Source organism: Brienomyrus brachyistius, chromosome 9 (assembly GCF_023856365.1).
Source record: "Brienomyrus brachyistius isolate T26 chromosome 9, BBRACH_0.4, whole genome shotgun sequence".
Lineage (NCBI taxonomy): Eukaryota > Metazoa > Chordata > Actinopteri > Osteoglossiformes > Mormyridae > Brienomyrus > Brienomyrus brachyistius.
The window spans coordinates 2,510,399-2,531,508 of record NC_064541.1 but is presented as its reverse complement, the minus strand read 5'-3'; the positions used below and the strand labels follow the sequence as shown (position 1 = coordinate 2,531,508).

Genomic DNA, 21,110 nt, shown 5'->3' with positions numbered 1-21,110 from the left:
TCGGGACTCACGTGTTGGTCTCCTGCCAGGACTGAAAAGGGCTCCCCAGTCCGTGTGTGAAGGTGGGTGATGATGGCACGCCCGAGTGTAAATAGTTTAGCAGCTGCTTTTGCGTTCGATTGATTAAGGGGATTAATTATCACCGCTTCTGATAATAGTTCGCCTTACCTATATTTTTATTGTTGCTTCCTATATATATATATATATATATATATATATTCGTATGATTTATACTATTCTATATCTCTGGTGGTATAAGGTTGTCTTGCATTGTTTTTAATTGATATTGATTTTAATGCGACGTTATCTTGTATCACTTGTATTAAAGTGTTTTTGAGTGAACCTAAGCGTGCCTGTTTGTTCCTTCGAGAGCCCTATATCCCTCTCTCATCCATTTTAAGACACCTGTAATCCTCTTCCTTCCCTTCACTGATGCATCCAGCCATCGCAGAGTCATCAGAGAACATCTGGAGATGGCATGAGCTGGAATTATGCTGGAAGTCTGTGGTGCAGAGTGTGAATATAAATGCTGACTGTCCTGTACCCTTGGGGCTCCTGTTCTACTCCACAAAACGTCAGAAGAGCAGGTGCTGAGGTGGACAAACTGCTGTCTGCAGGTGAGATAGTCAGTCAGCCAGGTGATCAGGGATCTGTCCACTAACATCCTAGGTGTGGCTATAGTGTTGAATGTACTTGAAAAGTCAACAAATAGCATTCTCACTCTGCTTCTTGTGTCATCCAGAAGTGAGTGAGCTCTGTGCAGCAAATGAACCATGACATTATCCACTTGGATGTGAGTCTGATATGCAAACTGAAGGGGACTGAGAAACTGCTTCACGTGTGATCGCAGACTCCGTAGCACTATCCTCTCAGAGATCTTTATTATGATGATTTAAGTACCACCGGGTCCTCTGTTATAAGAGTGGATGTCCTACAGCCTGACCAAGAGTACAACTCAGACAGTGAAAGCCGAGCTGACCCTGTTATCTTACTGCCTGATTATCAACCTGAGAAAGTTTTGGTTTCAGTTTAACAGTAAAAGAGTTACAACAAGATATGATATTAAAGGTGAGAACAGCTTACAGCAATAAGTGATCTATAGACTCAAACACTTTTACTAACATTAAAATCTTGAGTTTTCTTAGAAGGTAAACATAAAGCCCAGATGATGTTAGAAGGACATTGAGGTGTCTTTTGCTGTGCCAAGGTACTTAAATGGCTCAACCTGCTCTACCAGCTGGCTGTCCAGACTGCGGGGAGCACAGAGAAAGTGGGGGAATTAGTCCCCCTCCTGCCCCCCCAACACAGCTCCTTAGTCTTGGAGATGTTAAGCCACAGGCAGCCATCTGGCCAGGTCCTTCACACACCCATGATTCTTTCACTGAGCTTCTATCGGTCAGATGAGCCACCAGTACTGTGTCATCTGCATATTTTAAGAGTCACTCCTTCTCTCTCACCAGTAAAATTGGGTGTGTAAACAGAGAAGATGATTGGGGATAAATCACAACCCTGCAGAGGCCCTGTATTTAAAACCATCAGCTGCAAATAAGAGGGATGTCAGCTCTAGCGTCCCCTACAGGACACCTTTCCGGCCATGGCTGTGTGTTCACATCCTTCCCATACAGTAAGAATCACAAACTGGAGTGGAGGCAAGATTTACCCAACCTTAAATTAGGCACTTTAATGCAAGTTTTTACAACTTTTACCATCACCATAGTCTCTGATTCTCCTGAAGTTTCCAGCACTGGTTAGGGAGTCCTTCAGAAATTTCTTTTTACCGCTTAACTATATCTCCATTTTTCACTTTCCTGCACGACCTCAGGCTTCTCTTCCACGACAGAGGACACCTTCCACTCTCCCAAAGCCAGTGTCCTTTGCTAAAATGAGATTACCCGTATGGGTAATGGGTCACAGGATCACTGAACATAGGCCTTTTGCACTGATCCCTGCAGGGTTACATGGGTGAGCTGGCCACCAGGAGGCCTCTATTGACTTTTGCCGGCCCCCATACCCATCAGCCCATCAGGAAAATGCCTGGAATGATGCCGGATGGCCAGTCCAGCCTGGACCCCAGGCACATTAATGCAGGATATAGGAATCAGGAGCAGGGCCAGCCTGTGGCATAGGCAATATAGGCAAATGCTAAGGGAGACACCATGCGGGGGGCACCACCAACAGAGGAAGAAAAAAAGTGTAACATTCCACTATTCTTAAAGCTAGTTGGTATTAATGTGTCTTAATATGAAAAGAACAAGCCCACATGAATTTACCTGCTTAGCAAAGCCTATTAAGTAGTAGTAGTAATAATACGCAACTTTCCTATGAGGACACTTCGGCACCCCCCCCCCCCACCCCCGTCCACGCCGCCCCCCCCTTGTAACTCCCCTAAAGTTACAACGAACATGAACAGAAGTTGATCTCTGATCACAGGCATCTATTCGCATATCAATCGAGAACTAGATAAAATAAAGCACATAAATCATAAAATTATTTAATTAGGGAGCCTCATCGGCTCGGACCGTTACCGATCAGGAGAATTAATTACTTATTTAATTTGCTTTGGATAAATCACTGGGAAAGTGTGAAGTTTGTAGAAAAGAGAAATCGGTTTTTGCATTTTAAAAATGTTATAGTTTTCATTGTGGTATACAGAAGAATTCAGTATAGTGATGTTTTTACCATCGGATTAACGTAACAGTAAAATACTAATGCCTGGTCATAACCAAAGATATTCAAGGTGGAACTCCACCCCTGGAAAAAGAGGTATCAGAACTACTCCCCCCCCCCCCCCCCCCCGGTCCTTATTTACTCACACATTCAGGGTGGGACCCCGAGCTCTGGCCTGTTTTCATTTGGTCCCTAAGAGAAAGTTGTGTGCATGTAGGAGAAAATCAGCACGAAGAAAAACCAAACTAGTCACTGAGTCAGCGCCGACTGACTGCTCATCATACTGCACCAGAGACAGAGCGACACGTGAGGAAATGACACAGTACACAAGGCCAAAACCACACTGGTGCTGCTGTAGAATGAGATAAAGATAAATCATTAGTGGCAGGTACTAAGTTCCAGTGTGGGAGGCTTGAGTGAGTCTCTAAGAACAGGGGCAGAAAAAGGTCTGAACAGGCAGGCAGGAACAGCAGTTACCACAAAAACCACTGTTGCTGTAGATACTGCTGACTGGTGCCTCTGCAAAATTTCGATCTCAGATATGTGAATTTCTTAAGCAATCAAGACACTTTTTAATCATAAATTACAAATGCCAACATACCCTATATTGCCAAAAATATTGGGACACCTGCTGGGGGGTGACGACACATTAGGGTTTCCTTCCTAGTTTGCACATACAACTGTATGCCATAATATGCCTGTCACTCAAGCAATGTACCAATTAATGTGATGATTCGTAAAGTAATTGTTTACAGTATATTATATTATAATCATTGCAAATGGTACGAGGCAGGAATGAACCACACATTGCAGGGTGCATGTTTTTGCTGCATGCTTTTGGACAGTGGAAGGGAACCAGAGGATCTGCTGAAAAGCTACGTACACACAGGGGGGACATACATACTCCACACACACGAACCAGTCATGTACAGCCACGTCGATTCCCAGTGTGTCACCATTCTGCCCTCAACTGGCACAATGCGTGATGTTAATAATGCCATTGCATTTTGTACACATGCAATTGTCACATCACAAGGACTGCAGTATTCTGCTGTGCTGAGACCATAGTTGCCCTATAACCTTTTTACTCAGTCAAAGAAAACTGAATTTAGCAAGCTTTGCAATTTTAATGATGATTCCATTTCAACATAATTTAGTAGAAGTTTGAAAAAAATTAGTCTACCACTTTACTGCCACTTGTTGTACATGAAATCTGCAGGCACTATAATAGACAATCATAATCATTCTCGTCCTTACTGTGCAACACATAGACCATGTAGTGCGTTTGTGAGAAATTAAACAACAATTAGTGAAATGGAGAAATGCGAACAATTTCTGGTTACACAAGGACATTCGTTTTCCACTGTATGGAAATATTTACACTGAGCGAATGAAAGCGATTCATTGGCACTGCTTTGTGTCTGTTGGTGACACATTAAGAACATCATCCAAGACCATCTTCAGTTTTCATAAGAGCACAGCAGTTCCATACAGGAAAACTTTGCTCTCCATACCATCCAAGATCAGCAAATCTCAACCCATGGGTTACAACAAAAATTTGCGTTAAGGCAGAGATGGAAATGTAAGCATTTTAAAACCAGCAAGCTCCTATACTGATCCACGATCAGATTTATGAGCCCCAATCCTGGAATTAACCTATACAGTATAAACAGGTCTTGGGGTTGTAAATGCTTAGCATAAAAGTTGTGAACACTCATCCAATCCAAGATGCCAAATCAAAGATGCCTAATTTAAAATTCACACAACCAATCAGATTTGTGCGGTAGATGGTGAATGGCATAAATTGTAGGGTGCACTACATGCATGATCATAATGTTAATTTAGACCAGTACTTCCTATAGGGTTGTGACTGAGCTGGCATTTTAAGAATTGGGTTGTGGTGCAAAAAAATATTAAGAACCACTATCCTAGATCACTTGGATAATAAAAATCTAAATTTCACATGTTTAATAAATTTCACCTTAGTTTAGTTTTAATGTGGAGCTGAATCAAGTAATAACATCTATAAACTGTAAGGGTGAGAGTAAAACAATACTGTACACAGATATATGAAAAACATCTGAAAAGTGGTTCTGTTATGCTGGACAACCCATTGAAAAAGAGGGATTTGAGGTGTTAGCCTGTCACTTAGCTATTGTGTTTGCCCCTTGTGCAGAGGTGGAGATTTCAGGTCCAGAGAGTACAAATCCAGACCAAGATTTTGTTTCAACCAACCAGTTGAGTAGTCTATACGGTTTGGTCGAAACAAAATTTTGGTCTGGATTTATATTCTTTGGACTGAAATCTCCATCTATGCCTTTGTGTTATTGTTCTGTGTGTAGTAATGAGCAATTATCCTTCCCTGATTGCCAAATTGCCCATAGGTGTGCATGTGTGAGTGCATGGTGTGTGAGTGTGCCCTGCGATGGGCTGCCCCCCCATCCTGGGTTGTTCCCTGCCTTGTGCCCATTGCTTCCGGGGTAGGCTCCGAACCCCCCGCGACCCAGTAGGATAAGCGGTTTGGAAAATGGATGGATGATTGCCCTCCTGTGTTGCACCTGTGTGTCCCCTTTATATGTAAGGGCTGAGGACCTGGCTGGCGAGTTGTTTGTTTGTAGCTGTAGGTGCTGTCATTGGTCGCTAATGCTGTCATTGCTGGTGACAGTGTCTGTGTCCTCCATGTTTCTTCAGTTGTCTACCTGCTCTATCACTTAATAAACTTCCTATACTCTCATTTGCATCCTTCTGTCCTCTCACCTGCTCCAGGCCACTTGTGACATAGACAGAAACCTGCCTGTAGGTTTAGAGGTTTAACCACCGAACACTGGCACTAAGTTCATATGAAAATAATGAAATGTGGGGAACCTTAACAAGCTGCTCATGCACAGGCCTCCATATAAAATGAATATGGAATTAAACTCACTCACCTACTACTTGACATTTTTCACTTCGTGGAGAGCGAGTCTGTGGCTCTGTGTTTACAGTGTAATCACAGCTCAGCTCCCTGCTGGACGCAGACACTAAATTCTTCTGTAGGTCAGTATTACGTATGTAAAAATTACAGGCCTTTCCCCCTGTAGTCCATGTTGAAGTGAAGGGCTCAGGTGTGTCTCCAGTGTAGAGATAACAGCTGATATTTTTATTTGTTTCCTGGCTAAACGTGCAGGTGATATAGACTGTCCCATCTCCAGCAGCCTTATTGACCATAATTTGAGGTTTTTCTGGCTGCACTGTGTGGAAAGGAAACACTTTACATGTAAGAAAATACATGATGGTTGCAGTATCTGAGTCATACTCCTGAAAAAACCTTAATGCTACTATCAAAATAAATGTGATTCCAAATTTAAAAAAGATTTAAGTGAATTGGAAACTGTTTAATTCTTACATGTGCTTAACCAGAGTGTAGCATGTAGTCTGGGCTACATGCCTGTCAGTGCAGGAGGAAACTCAATCATTCCAATAACTAACATGTTCTGTTTAACACCATGACATATTTAGACACTCAGGCACCTCTACCCATAAGGAAGCCCACAGTAAAGTTCAAATAAACAGCAGACGCAGGCAATTATCTTTGTATAATATAAGAACATGGCCTAGTTTGCATAGATACTAACCTTGTGCTTCACTGAACTGAATGAAATCTAAAAACAAAAAGAGAAGTAAAATTACTGAAGAAAGGAAAGAAATGTAACATGAAATGGCACATTTTAAACACAAAGGTAAAGTAATGAAAAATGACAAAGCCAAACAAGACAAACACAACTAATGAAAGGATAACTCACCACTGATGAGGATGACAAGGAAGAGAGAAGCACTGGAGGAGAAGGACAACTTCATTTCTGAATCGGATACAATGAAGTCTGAGCGAACAAAGAGGGAGCTGCATGTGTGTGATTCTGGTTACGCAGCATGTAGGATGTGAATTAGGAAGTGCGGGTGGGTGTAGCTGGGCTCACCACAGACATACAGAGCACAAGACGTCACGGTACTCAGCAGGGTGCAGCTCTAAGCCTTTTACTTTGTCTTGTTATGTGAAACTCAACTAAATGCTTTCCTCAAAACTCATTTTTGCAAAATGCAAATTGTCATGCCCTGCTCGTCGGCTCCTCGTGTGTGCCACGTCCCCGGATTACCCACGTGTTCTTTCCCGATTGTACCCAGCTGTGTCTGATTATTTTCAATCAGTCCTGTGTATTTCAGTCCGTGTCTTACCTGAGTCCTTCATCCGTCATTGATGTTAGTTCGGCGTGCCATGTTCCCCAGTCCGCGTTATCCTAGTAAATCCCCGTTCACCCTGCTTTCGCCTGCTTCCTGCCCGCTCATCCTGTCCGTGCGCCTCACCCGCAGACGCCGAGCGTGACACAAATGTTATTCTGACAGATTAAATGTCATTTAACAGGTTGCTTATTTCATATAGTATGAATTGCTGTGCAGTTTTGGCCGTCACTTTTAAGGTGAAAGTACACCGGAGATGGACTGTCTAAGGTTGCCAAAGAGTCTTTAAGTGTTGAGCAATGGTGGCTAAAGCTGGACCTGATGTAAGTATATAAACAAAACAAACATAAATGAGGTCACCAAAAAGGTCACCAATGTTAAAATTGCAATGCTGAGTGTTTATTTTTGCAGTAGTGTTTATGGGTAGAAATGTTGAAAAAAAAAACTGGGATTAAAAAACTGTGGCCATAGAAGGAAAAACACTCTTCTTAATGCTTGAGGTTTGGAGGTTAGAGGCCGATACCTTTTGTCAGTCTGGAGATGATTTTAGCCATCCTTGTGATATAGGGTGGTGTAGAGGTTGCATCAGTTAGATGACCTTATATGTTTTGGAGAGGAGATGCTTTGTCATGCGCCTATGCTTCCATGGTAGATGAATATACCTGAACTAAAAAGTCTGGAAATGTTAGAGTGCAGCAAAGAGATTCTTAAAGGACCATCGCAGAGGCAGAGAACACTTTGGGGGGGCCTACAGACTGTGCTAGTGGGGCAGGCCATCTGCAGCTCCATGGGAGCCCCCAGTGCAGTGATGGACATCGAAATGGGAGGCTGTGATAGTGAGGAACCGGTGGGTCACATAGATGTTGGTATTCATAACCTGGGTGATCCATTTCAGGGGAGTGTGGTCTATAACCAGAGTAACAAACCAGCAAGGGAGGTAGTACCTCAACTCTCTGATGATCCATTTCATAGACAAGACCTCATGCTCAATAGGGATGAGCATCTACAAGATGTTCCTCGCCCCTGAGGTCCTGGTTTAAGATGTATTAGCATTAGACCCAGAAGGACATTGTAGACTGGCCGTTTCATAATGGATAGTAGGCTCCCCTGCATTGGCCCACCTGACAGGGTGGAGCTTGTCCTTTTTGGTGTTCCCATGCAACCTCCACACACAGGGAGCCATGGTAGGGACTCAAACCCAGGTTGCAGAGGTGTGAAGTGACAGTGCTAACCACTGCACCACCATGCCGCCCCCTAACCAGAATACCAATAACGTAAAATGATATGTCACAATTTGTGATAGACAGGGCATTGGAGTGAATTTTTAGCACTTTAACATTGCCAGCATATAGTTTTAGGACGCTAATTTCATCCATAACAAAGGCAGTGTGGCATTGCTGCCAAATTTGTTTGCGGATGGTGGGCAAAAAGCTTTGAGAATCAAAAGTCCCTCTGATACCTCTTATGAGGCTTGGTACGAAGACCATCTCTGACAGAGCACTCACCGCCTTTCAAGGGCTGATGGACATCGTCTAGTAACCTCACTGGGCTTATATAGTCTCTGGTTTACGAATTTCCTGCTTATAGACAACATGTATTTATGAATGGACTACCATAAAGCCTGTTATATAAAAAATGTGAGTTAAATACACTGGTTCATAATAACAAATGTATGGACAGTGTTGGGAAGGTTACTTTAAAAATGTATTCCACTACAGATTACAGAATACATGCCCCAAATGTAGTTTGTATTCCATTAAGTTACTCAATGCGAATAACGTATTCTGAATACTTTGGATTACTTAATATATTGTCATGCTTTTTACAACTACATGAATGTAGCAATCACATCCTGCAAATTCTTGTTTGTTTTCCTCTACCAATTGGCTGTTAAGCCCAAATCTCCCTGAATAGACAATATACTTACTGTAGAGGAGCAAAGACCAGGGATGTTAAGATAAGATGTTTTATCTGCTTAAAGATAATAAAAAGTCCTGTCTTTCCTTAACCATTTCTTTATTTACTTACGAGTGGCGGCCTTTTACAGTAGCTCCAGCTCCTTGTTGAGCTTTTTCTTTTCTCAGTTCTTAATTGTATTGTATATATTGTATTTTATATTTCTTATTTTCTATTGTTTGACACTACTGTTACTGCTTAAGGACTTTCTGCATTCTGCTTATTTCTGCTGCACTGTCCACTTTGCTGCTGTTTATTTATACTTTGCACATTTCCCACCCGTGGGACTAATAAAGGCTCTTATCTTATCTTATCTTATCTTATCTTATGTTATCTTATCTTATGTGCAAAGCTGCAAAAGTGGAAGAGTATTAGACAAACATAAAATATGCCATTGAAAAGTATTTACTGTTATGGTCACCAACATATTCCATCACTTAGTTAAAATAAAAAGTAGCCTTGTGTGACGCCCGGCCCGTCCGCTCCTCGTGTGTGCCACGCCCCCTAATTACCCACGTGTGATTTCCTGATCGTGCCCAGTCGAGTCTGGTTTTCTGCTGCCTTGTTCCGTGTATTTAAGTCCCTGTTTTGCATTAACCCCTTGTCTGTCATTGTCGTCTGTTGCCGTCCTGTGTTCCCTGCCCCGGATTTCTTTATTAAAACCCCGTTTACCCCGTCTTCAGCCTGCTTGCCTGTTCCTGCTCGCTCGCCCGCCTGCACGCTCACCGAGCGATCGCGAGCTACCGTGACACCTTGCACAAAGGAAAAAAATCTGCATTTTCAATGACCCTTTTCCTGATTAGGACAAAAAAAGCAATATATTAAAACAATTCTCAAAAATGAAAAATATATTATTTTGGAATTTACTGTCAATATTAATCTTCCACCAATAATTTCAAATTACTAAAGATCCTTCAATACAATTCAGATATTCAAACTTGATGTGACAATGACAAAATGCACTTTAAACCTCACCACCAGATCTAATTTTAAACAATTTTAAACAAGACAATTATAGGTTTTAAGACATTGGCCTCATTAAAGGCATATCCAGTGATCAGAGCCCGCTTCTTAAGATACAATACGACTCTGCCATCAAGTGCTCCTGTCGAACGTCTCTTTAGCCACAGAGGACTTGTTATAATTTTCTGGAAACTGCCTGCTGTGAAGCAGCTTTATCAAGGTCAGTTGTGGCTATGATATTTAATGTGTGATTTGTGCAGCACATTGATGGTGATGGTGGAAAAAAGAAGTTTAGCTCCTCTTGCTCCTCAAGTACTGTAGTGACATGAGTAAACTGTACACCATCTGTATCTTCCAGATCATCTTCTGTTTCCGAATCTCCATATTCATGGAAAGATTTTACAAAATTGCTGCTATTGTCTGTGACTATAGCACTAACCTTGCCTTGGATTTGGAATTCAGCATGAACCTGATGTAATGAGGTGGAGCTGGAGGGTGCGATCTGGTTGGGGCACGGTAATTTCATTAACCTGATTGCTTAATTGTTGCAGCCAGCACACGTATATAGGACCCGGTTTTGGTTGCGTGTGTGACTGATTTGTAAGCGGTGACGTGACTCTCCGTGTGCCAGTATCTCCTTTTCCGGAAGTTGTGGCTATATCCAACGCTGCAGGTAGGGCATCAGTGGACGGGGTCGTTTGCTTGCTGTATGGGTGGTTGTAATGTGCTTTGGTATCTTCCTTACAGTTGCAAGGGCTTGGTAAATCTAGCAGCTTGCGGTTGCTTCCGCTTTTAAGGTTTTCCAACTTTTTTACCGCGTGTAATCTGCCAGGTATGTCTCGTCTCCTTTTACCAACGTTTGGGTAGTAGGGGCATACCTAATACTGTGTTTGTATTTGTAGTGGATCGCGACTTGGAGTGTCCCGGACCGACGTGAGCCAGACCATCAACGGGATACTAAGTCACTACAATTGCTGCTGTTTTGCCCGGATGTTTTATGTTTCATGTTTTAATTGGTTTTAAGTATTAATGTGTTTTATTGATTGGATGTAAATTGGGGGGTGTCGTTGGGAAGGCTTGGTGCTGGGCGGTGAGGATCCGTGTCGTGCGATACCGCGCTGCGTGGTCGCTTGGCGTTCTTTTAGCCCACCCCTTGGGTGGATGTACCGGCGTCATGTACTGCGGGAGTGTTGTCTGACTGTACGCCTCCCATTCCCCTCCCAATAACAGCTGCCTGGTTTGGGTTTCCTCTTTTGTCGTGTGATTGGAGTGTTTTAAACATGATTTGATTTGTATTATTTGTGCTGTGATTTTGGTTTAGTAATTTGCTGTTTGGTTTCTTTGTGTTTTATTTGGAGTGTTAATTAACAGCAGCCTAATAAAGGGAGTGTTTATGGTCTTTGCGTCTCCCCTATGGTGATCACGAATCTGTGTCCTTCTATATTGGAGTGGGTTTTGAACTCCGGTATTCTAATTCTCTGGGTGCAATTCCCAGAGTGGCGTAGTCGGGTTGTCCATTTCTGTATTCCCTCGCTACTTCCTCCCTCAGTAACGCCACAGATTTGGCGTAGTCGGCAGGATCTTCACCAGCATATGGTGGAGCCGTGATTTCCTGATCACTCCCTTGGAAGGATAGGTGAGAATTTTTATTTTTTTGTTTTATGATTTGGTTTTGAATGTGTATGTAACCGAGAGGCAAAACGGCAGCATTTGTGTCCGTTGAGCCGGTATTTTACGTAAATTTGCTGAGTCTCGTAGTCCACCTACTTTTTATTATCATGGATGACGAAGTGCAACAGCTTCGGGATTTGGTGGGGCAGCTCCAGGCTGATATTGATCGTTTGCGCCAGGAGCGAGCAGAGGCTCCAGATCCCTCTGTCACCCAAACCGCCCCTGCACCGCCACCTGTTTCAGCCGAGCATCGTGTTTTTACCGACCGGTTTGCTTTTATTTCTAGGGACCGGAAGTGTCCCATGTTTGGGGGCAGGTCTGGGGTGAGCTTCGAGGAATGGGAGGACGAGGTGCAAGCGTGTATGCGGGCTCGGCATTTGTCATCTGCTGATCAAGCATTTTTTCTGTTTGACCACTTAGAGGCAGGAGCCAAGGAGGAGATTAAACATCGCTCGGCGGTTGAACGGGGTGACCCGGAAAGGATACTGGCAATATTGCGTGAGCTGTATGGGTGTTCTTATTCTCATGTATTGTTGCAGGAAGCTTTCTTTTCTAGGAAGCAACAGGATGGGGAGGGTCTGCTTGAGTTTTCATTGGCCCTAATGAGTTTGATGGGTAAGATTCAACAGGCTGCGCCACATGCGGTACCTAATGCCGAGGTAATGTTAAGAGACCAATTTATGGAGCATGTTGCTGATTGTGCACTCCGTAGAGTTGAAACGACTGGTTCGGTGTCAACCCTCCATGAGGTTGTTAGATGTACGGAGGGAGGCTCTTAGATGGGACCGTGAGGGTACCCCCTTTGGTGGGCGCGGTCGCAGCTTGTCCGTTCCCGCTGCCTATGGTATCTCCTATGGGTTGCAAGGTCAGTCATACTCTGCCCCTAGGGTGGTAGCCTCAAATAGGGAGTTTCTAGAATTAAAGGACCTTCTGACACAGCAACAAGAGCAGATTAATTTGCTCACTCGGTCTGTATCACTTTTGCAGGCCTCTAAGCAAGTTCGCCACCCTCACGGCCCTGTCATTTGTCGCCGGTGTCAGCAACCTGGTCACTGCACGAAATTGTGAGGGACCAAGGGTTTCTGGTCCTAGGGACCCACCCTCTTCCGGCTCAGTGTCAAGCCTTGCCCAGTCTGGTCAGCAGCCGGGAAACGAGTACCCGCCGCGTTGTTGAGCCACAGCGCGGAGGGGGTTTCTACTGGCTCTGTAGTGGAGAATGTGGGGATGGTGTCTCAGTTAATGTCATCTTGTCCTCACATTAGCGTTAATATGGGTGGGGTGGAGGTATCCTGCTTGGTGGATACTGGATCGATGGTGTCCACGATTACGGAAAGCTGTTTTAGGAGCCATTTTGAACCATGGGGGCCTGATCGATTGAAGCTGTGTCAGTGGCTGCAGCTTCGTGCTGCCAATGGCCTGGCCATTCCGTATGTTGGGTATCTGGAAATGGATGTGACCCTTTGTGGTAGGGAGATACTAGGTTGTGGTGTATTAGTGGTCAAGGATCCACCCGGGGGTGTAGTTCCCCAAGCACCTGGTGTTTTAGGGATGAACATCATTAGTAAGTGTTATCGTGACCTGTTTGGTCAGCATGGGCCGCTTTGGGTTGAACATCCGCCTGTGGTGCAGGCCCCGAGGTCAGTCCGGCAGGCTTTGCAGCAGTGTCATCAGGTTGATGCGATCCCTACTGAGTCCTGTAGGACTGTGCGTGTATGGGGAGGCAGGGCGTCTCGTGTCCCTGGGGGTGTCCTTGCATTTGTTCCTACTACCTGTTCTGGTCACGTTGCGCACGGCTCTGTCTTGTTTGAGCCGCATGCGGCTGGGTTGCCCGGAGGGCTTTTGGCCCCTTCAGCTTTGGTTCAAGTGGACCGGGGAACTGCTTATATTCCAGTGGTTAATGTGTGTACGGAGGCAGTGGTGTTGTATCCCCGTACCATTCTGGGGAGGCTGAGTGATGTTCTTATAACCAGTTTACCTCCTGGAGTTGCTGAAGTAAGGGCGGTGGCTGGTTCGGTTACAGATCAAGTTGCCCATGCTTCCGTCGAAACCCGGATCCAGGAACTTGATTTGTCAGCATTGCCTAGTTCAGAGCAGGATCAGGTAAGGGCCGTCTTGCTGAAGTTTAGCTCGGTGTTTGCTGCACATGATGGGGATTTGGGTTGCAGTAACCTCATCTCACACGAGATTCCATTATTGGATGACATTCCGGTTCGTCAGCGTTATCGGCGATTACCTCCCTCCGAGTATGAGGTAGTGAAGGCCCATATCCAACAGCTGCTTGAGGCACAGGTCATTCGGGAGAGTTGCAGTCCCTATGCATCCCCCATCGTTCTGGTTAGGAAAAAGGATGGTAGCCCTCGGTTGTGTGTGGATTATCGGCAGCTAAATAGTAAGACCCATAAGGATGCTTTTCCATTGCCTCGCATCGAGGAATCTTTGGATGCCCTTTCAGGTGCATGCTGGTTTTCTACCCTCGATCTAGCCAGTGGTTATAATCAAGTGCCCGTTGCGGAATCGGATAGGACCAAGACTGCCTTTTGCACGCCTTTTGGGCTTTTTGAGTGGAACCGAATGCCATTTGGGCTTTGTAACGCGCCTAGTACCTTTCAACGGTTGATGCAGCGAATCTTTGGGGATCAGCATTGTTGCTCTACTTGGATGATGTGGTGGTCTTTTCCTCCTCTGTTGTACAGCATCTGGAACGATTGGAGTTGGTTCTTGGACGGCTACAGCGGGAGGGCCTTAAAGCTAAGTTGGAGAAATGTGCTTTCTTTCAGAAGGAAGTTGGTTACTTGGGTCATGTGATTTCAAGCCAGGGTGTCTCGACAGACCCTAAAAAGGTTGAGGCTGTGGCTATGTGGAAGAGGCCTTCTAATGTTTCTGAGCTCCGCTCCTTTTTGGGGTTCACTAGCTACTATCGCCGTTTTGTGGAGGGATTTGCACAGCTGGCAGCCCCTTTGCATAAGTTAGTGGCAGAGCTAGTCGGGACAAAGTCGCGAGGCGCTTCAGGTCGTTCTCTGGCTTCTGCATGGACTGCACAGTGTGAGCTTAGCTTTGAGGGCTTAAAGAGTAGATTGGTGGGGTCACCAGTGTTGGCCTATGCCGCTTTTTCTTTGCCTTTTCGATTGGAAATAGATGCAAGCCATGGGGGCCTGGGTGCTGTTCTTTCTCAAGAACAGGGTGGCCTAATTCGGCCTATTGCATATGCTAGTCGGGGCTTGAGGCCCGCGGAGCGGAACATGTCGAACTACAGCTCCATGAAACTCGAGTTTCTTGCGCTGAAGTGGGCCATGACGGAGAAATTTCGTGAGTACCTGTTGGGCGCTAAGTGCATTGTGTTTACTGATAATAACCCCCTCGCCCATCTTTCTACCGCCAAGCTGGGTGCTACCGAACAGCGGTGGGCGGCTCAACTTGCGGTGTTTGATTATGAACTGAAGTATCGGTCGGGTACTAGTAATAGAAATGCCGATGCTTTGTCTCGGCAACATCTACCGCCTAGTTCTGCCTCAGATCGTCCTGGGACGGCTGTCCCAGTTGTCGTGCAGCAGACCCCGGTACCCAGTAATTGCATCTTTGCGTCACAGGCGGTTGTTTCGGTCTTTCCGCAGTGTTCTTCGGTCGACTTGCGAGTTCAGCAAGAAGCTGACCCTGATATTTGTAGCATCCTGACCTTTTGGAATAGGAGGGAGCGTCCTACTGCTGTGGAACGGGGTCAGCTATCATCTTCAGCCTTGTTGTTACGTCAGTGGGACCGTCTGGTGGAAAAGGATGGGGTGCTGTATCGGAGGATTCTCCGTCCTGATGGGGGTGAAGAGGTGTTCCAGCTGGTCTTGCCCAGGTCTTTGCAGGTGGTGGTGTTGAAACAGCTTCATCAAGATCATGGTCATCAAGGTATCGAGAGAACGAGTCAGCTAGTGCGGCAGCGGTGTTATTGGCCAGGAATGGCATCTGATATTACACGCTGGTGCCAGGAGTGTGAACGTTGCCAGGTCAGTAAAGACTCTCAGCCTGTTCCCCACAGCTACATGGGACACTTATTGGCCTCACGACCCAATGAAATCGTGGCCTTGGATTTCACCATTTTGGAGCCAGCACGTAATGGGGTGGAGAATGTGTTGGTGATGACTGATGTCTTCAGTAAGTATACTTTGGCTATACCAACACGGGACCAACGCGCCTCAACAGTGGCGCATGTTTTGGTGACCGAGTGGTTTTACAAATTGGGAGTCCCGTGTCGTATTCATTCCGACCAGGGCCGTAATTTTGAGAGTGCGTTGATGCATCAACTCTGCATTTTGTATGGTGTTAGTAAGTCACGTACTACCCCTTATCATCCAGCGGGTAACGGTCAGTGTGAGCGTTTCAATCGTACTTTGCACAATCTTTTGCGGACACTCCCTGCGTCCCAGAAGAGGGATTGGTCAGCATATTTACCCCAGGTGACATTTAGTTACAATACTACACCGCATCAATCTACTGGTGAGACACCATACTTTCTTATGTTTGGACAAGATCCCAAACTGCCTGTGGATTTTTTGTTGGGCAGGGTTCAAGAACCAGTGCCTGGTACAGTGAACGACTGGATAGTGGAGCATCAAACCCGACTTCAGTTAGCTTTTGAGGGTGCCAGGGAGCGTCTTGCTATGGCCGCAGGGCGGCGTAAGGAGCGCCATGATTACCGGGTGAAGGCTGCACCGTTACAGGAGAACCAGTTAGTGTATGTACGTGATCTTGGAGTCCGGGGCCGACATAAAATCCAAGACCTCTGGAGTTCAGTGGTGCATAAGGTATTGAAAACCCCTAGGTTGGGGGGTGTGGTTTATACTGTCGCACCAGTTGATGCTCTAGAGAAGGTCAAGCATGTTCATCGGACCATGCTTAAGCCCTGTGTTGGTTGTGAAGTCGAAGCTGATCCTCAGCCTTTTCCAGCTGAAGAGGTGGCTACCTCCGAGGACTCGTTTGAGCAGGAGCTCTGGGTTCGGATCCCTGCAGTGGAGGGGAATACAGCGTCATCTGCCCCTGGGGCTGCCTGTACAGGTCTTTCCCAGTGCCCCCAGTCGTTAGCTGCAGCGTTGCCTCCAGACATGCCAATTCACTCTGGGGTAGGCGGGGAGGAATATGCCTCTTGGCATACGGGTACTCCTTCAAGACCCTCTGTAGTCACCACTCAAGTGATGGAACAGCCAAGTACCAGTGGGGTAGGGATACGAAGAACCGCCAGGACCACTGCAGGCCGACATACTAATCTTTATCATCTTCCTAGGTCGGTAGGGGGCGTGGCCTTAGGGGCTGTGAGTTCTTCCGGACCTGTGTCTTGTGCGGTAAGGGCTATGTTTAGACCTTGGCAGTAACTCTGGGTTTGGTTTTAGCTGTCCATCGTCGGGACGACGATGCAAAATCCTGGGGTAGATTGTAATGAGGTGGAGCTGGAGGGTGCAATCTGGTTGGGGCACGGTAATTTCATTAACCTGATTGCTTAATTGTTGCAGCCAACACACATATATAGGACCCGGTTTTGGTTGCGTGTGTGACTCATTTGTAAGTGGTGACGTGACTCTCCGTGTGCCAGTATCTCCTTTTCCGGAAGTTGTGGCTATATCCAACGCTGCAGGTAGGGCATCAGTGGACGGGGTCGTTTGCTTGCTGTATGGGTGGTTGTAATGTGCTTTGGTATCTTCCTTACAGTTGCAAGGGCTTGGTAAATCTAGCAGCTTGCGGTTGCTTCCGCTTTTAAGGTTTTCCAACTTTTTTACCGCGTGTAATCTGCCAGGTATGTCTCGTCTCCTTTTACCAACGTTTGGGTAGTAGGGGCATACCTAATACTGTGTTTGTATTTGTAGTGGATCGCGACTTGGAGTGTCCCGGACCGACGTGAGCCAGACCATCAACAGGATACTAAGTCACTACAATTGCTGCTGTTTTGCCCGGATGTTTTATGTTTCATGTTTTAATTGGTTTTAAGTATTAATGTGTTTTATTGATTGGATGTAAATTGGGGGGTGTCGTTGGGAAGGCTTGGTGCTGGGCGGTGAGGATCCGTGTCGTGCGATACCGCGCTGCGTGGTCGCTTGGCGTTCTTTTAGCCCACCCCTTGGGTGGATGTACCGGCGTCATGTACTGCGGGACCCCTTAGAGTGTTGTCTGACTGTACGCCTCCCATTCCCCTCCCAATAACAGCTGCCTGGTTTGGGTTTCCTCTTTTGTCGTGTGATTGGAGTGTTTTAAACATGATTTGATTTGTATTATTTGTGCTGTGATTTTGGTTTAGTAATTTGCTGTTTGGTTTCTTTGTGTTTTATTTGGAGTGTTAATTAACAGTAGCCTAATAAAGGGAGTGTTTATGGTCTTTGCGTCTCCCCTATGGTGATCACGAATCTGTGTCCTTCTATATTGGAGTGGGTTTTGAACTCCGGTATTCTAATTCTCTGGGTGCAATTCCCAGAGTGGCGTAGTCGGGTTGTCCATTTCCGTATTCCCTCGCTACTTCCTCCCTCAGTAACGCCACACTGACTAGCAGCAATAACATCATAGGTGTGGTCCATATATCTGCTCTTGTACACACATTTTAAGTATGTTGAAGAATTTCAGTTCCTGCTTCCTTCATTTTTTGAAAGGTTTTCTCAGTGTGCTTTTTGCAAGAGTCCTGCCCCCACTTAACCTCATCCCGTAAGATGGTTGAAGGACTTTCTCGACAGTAGAAAAGGGCTGCACTTCGTTGACTATGAAGTCAAATACCAAGGAATTTACTCTCCTTTGGGTGATGGCTGGAGTACTAAGGATGGTTTGTTTGAGAGGAGGAGGGGTTGTGTTTTTGCCACTTTGTTCATCACCATGATCCGATGTGTTTGCTTTGGGTAAACTGTGCATGACCCTGGGGTGCATCCTCTGAAAAAAAGACAGACTGTTGGAGAAAGTGTCAGGCTTTCCACTCCAACTCTGCACACAGGACCAAACTACAGTACAGTATATGTTGGACAAAGTGTCAGGCTTTCCACTCCAACTCTGCACACAGGACCAAACTACAGTACAGTATATGTTGGAGAAAGCGACAGGCTTTCCACTCCAACTCTGTACACACCATTAATTACGAGACAACTCACTCTAAAGTTTTACTTGCACAAGGGTAACCACACTCTCTGCATTCTGCGCTACAAAGGAATGTGTTACAAAGGGCGGTTCCCCTTGGCACCTTTATTTATAGTCAGTGGGGGGCAGGGGTCTTGGAGTGAGAACAAAGAAAGGACTGTGAGAGTAAGAAGTTCTGGTTTTCCTCAGGTGGACAACTATTTAAACACGTGCTCAGGATACGTGTAAACTAATGTAACCCTTATTTCTCGACACTGGGTAGCGTGTGCCAGTCTCTTCTGTGGGCTGGGGGTAATGAGTAGGCTACAGTTCCTGATTACAATTCTCTTTAATAAGCACCACTCGGCTATACAGTACTGACAACCTTCCAGCCGCGCTCCACTCTCCGTCTCCACTCCGCGCTACACTCTAAACTGTCCCCCGTGTACCAGGGCAAGTAGGAACTAATATTACAATTAACTAAGGGAACATACTGAACGATAATGTAATACATGAAATAATACAGTACTGTAACTGAGAATAAATAAGAAGATAATAATTAAATCTAATCATTCAACACAACATTGTAAATAAATATTAACATTAAATAAAATTACTGTAAAGCATAATAATGATATATAATATAAATCAGTGACATACACTTAATTGAAATAATCCAAAATCATGTGCACAATAACTATGATTACACTAATATAATCTAAAGTATGAAGATAAAGGAAAACAAAATAATGTATATACATATTTACACTCATTGCTGATTATACAGAAATGATAACAAATGATTAATAACAGTTTCTTCAACCTAACAGTCCCTCCTGTTTATCATGACAGTATAATCAGAAGCATCAGTATTGTACAAATTGCAAAAACACTTTCAGCACAACTGTCATTCAGATCACATCATCATCATTATTAAGATGGCTAGACAAGGTTAGTAAATCCATTCGTTCTTCTGCAGTGTATAGCAGAAAAACAGAACTAAAAGTATGTTGTATCATGGAACGGAGGCAGGGTAAAATACAAATGAAACAACATACAAATAATAATGTAACAAGAATGGGGAGTGAGAACTTTAGCAGTAACTGCCAGCAGGACCCAGTGAGAAACCAGTCCAACCATGAGGGACCGGCATGGGGATCCAGGGACATATGTGTACAGACATAACAGTTAGTTAAATTGTCTTTCTTTGCTGAATCATAAACATAACGATACCAGTAATTTTGTAGGAAAGGATGGGTCTCATTTGTGGAGATAGGTCTCAGGTAGGAACCATCATGTGTCCATCTAGGTGGATGAAACACCTGCTCAAGATGTTCAAGATGGCGCCGCGGATGGCTGCCCTGGTACTTCAGTGCGTGACTTTCATCCTTTTTTTGTGCATAATTTGTGTGTCTGGGCACTCTTCTGGGTATTCTTACACCAGAGAAGTGCTTCTAAAGCTCAGGACTACAGCACCGGTGGATTTATTTCCAGTTTTTTCTGCATCGGCAGCAGATTTACTACACAATCTGGTCAAGAAAGTGAGACGCCGGAGAAGGGGAAAACGAGCCGGCGCACTCGTGCGTCTGAGAAGACGCGGACTACGGACTGCTCTTCCTGGGATTTTTCTCTCCAACGTGCGATCACTCCGGAACAAAATGGACGAGCTGGCCCTGATGAGAAGTATGAACAGAGACCTTGCATCTTCCTGCGTCTTATGTTTTACGGAGTCGTGGCTCTGTGAGGACATCCCGGACTGCGCACTCCAGCTGGAAGGTTTTCAGCTGCTCCGCGCGGACCGGTAAGCCGCTCTCTCCGGAAAGAACACAGGCGGAGGTGTCTGTTTCTATATCAACAGTGGCTGGTGCACAGACGTGACAGTGATCGCTCAGCACTGTTCTCCCTCTCTGGAATACTTTTTCATCCACTGCAAACCGTTTTATTCTCCACGGGAGTTTGCCTCCTACATCTTGGCCGCTGTTTACATCCCGCCGGACGCAGACGTGAACGCAGCTCAGTGCGCTCTCGCGGAGCAGATACTGCACATGGAGCGGACATACCCGGACACTCTCATCATTGCTCTTGGGGACTTTAATAAAGCCAACCTGAGTCAGGAACTTCCCAAATACAAACAATATGTCAAATGCCCGACCAGAGAGGAGAGAACATTGGACCATTGTTACAGCACGATTAGCGGGGCCTATCGCGCGATACCCCGCGCTGCACTCGGACTTTCCGATCACGTCATGCTCCATCTGATCCCCGCGTACAGGCAGAGGCTGAAGCTCTCTAAACCTGTGGCGAGAACCAAAAAACTGTGGAGCAACGAGGCTGTGGAGGAGCTTCGGGCGTGTTTGGATTCCACAAACTGGGACACATTGAGGGCTGCTTCTAACAGCTTGGATGAGTTTACGGACACTGTCACCTCGTACATCCACTTCTGTGAGGACAGCATTGTGCCATCACGCACCAGGGTGAGTTACAACAATGACAAACCCTGGTTCACTCCTAAACTCAAACAGCTGTGGCTACAAAAGAGAAAGGTGTTCAGTAGCGAAGACAGGGACTTA

The 21,110-nt window shown here is 45.5% G+C and overlaps 1 protein-coding gene across 1 annotated transcript in view; it reads right to left on the bottom strand.

Annotated features, from left to right (window-relative positions):
* The window catches only part of LOC125748965 (salivary glue protein Sgs-3-like), a 105,042-nt gene that overhangs the window by 42,240 nt on the left and 41,692 nt on the right, over positions 1-21,110 (bottom strand). The gene's annotated exons all lie outside the window — the stretch shown is intronic.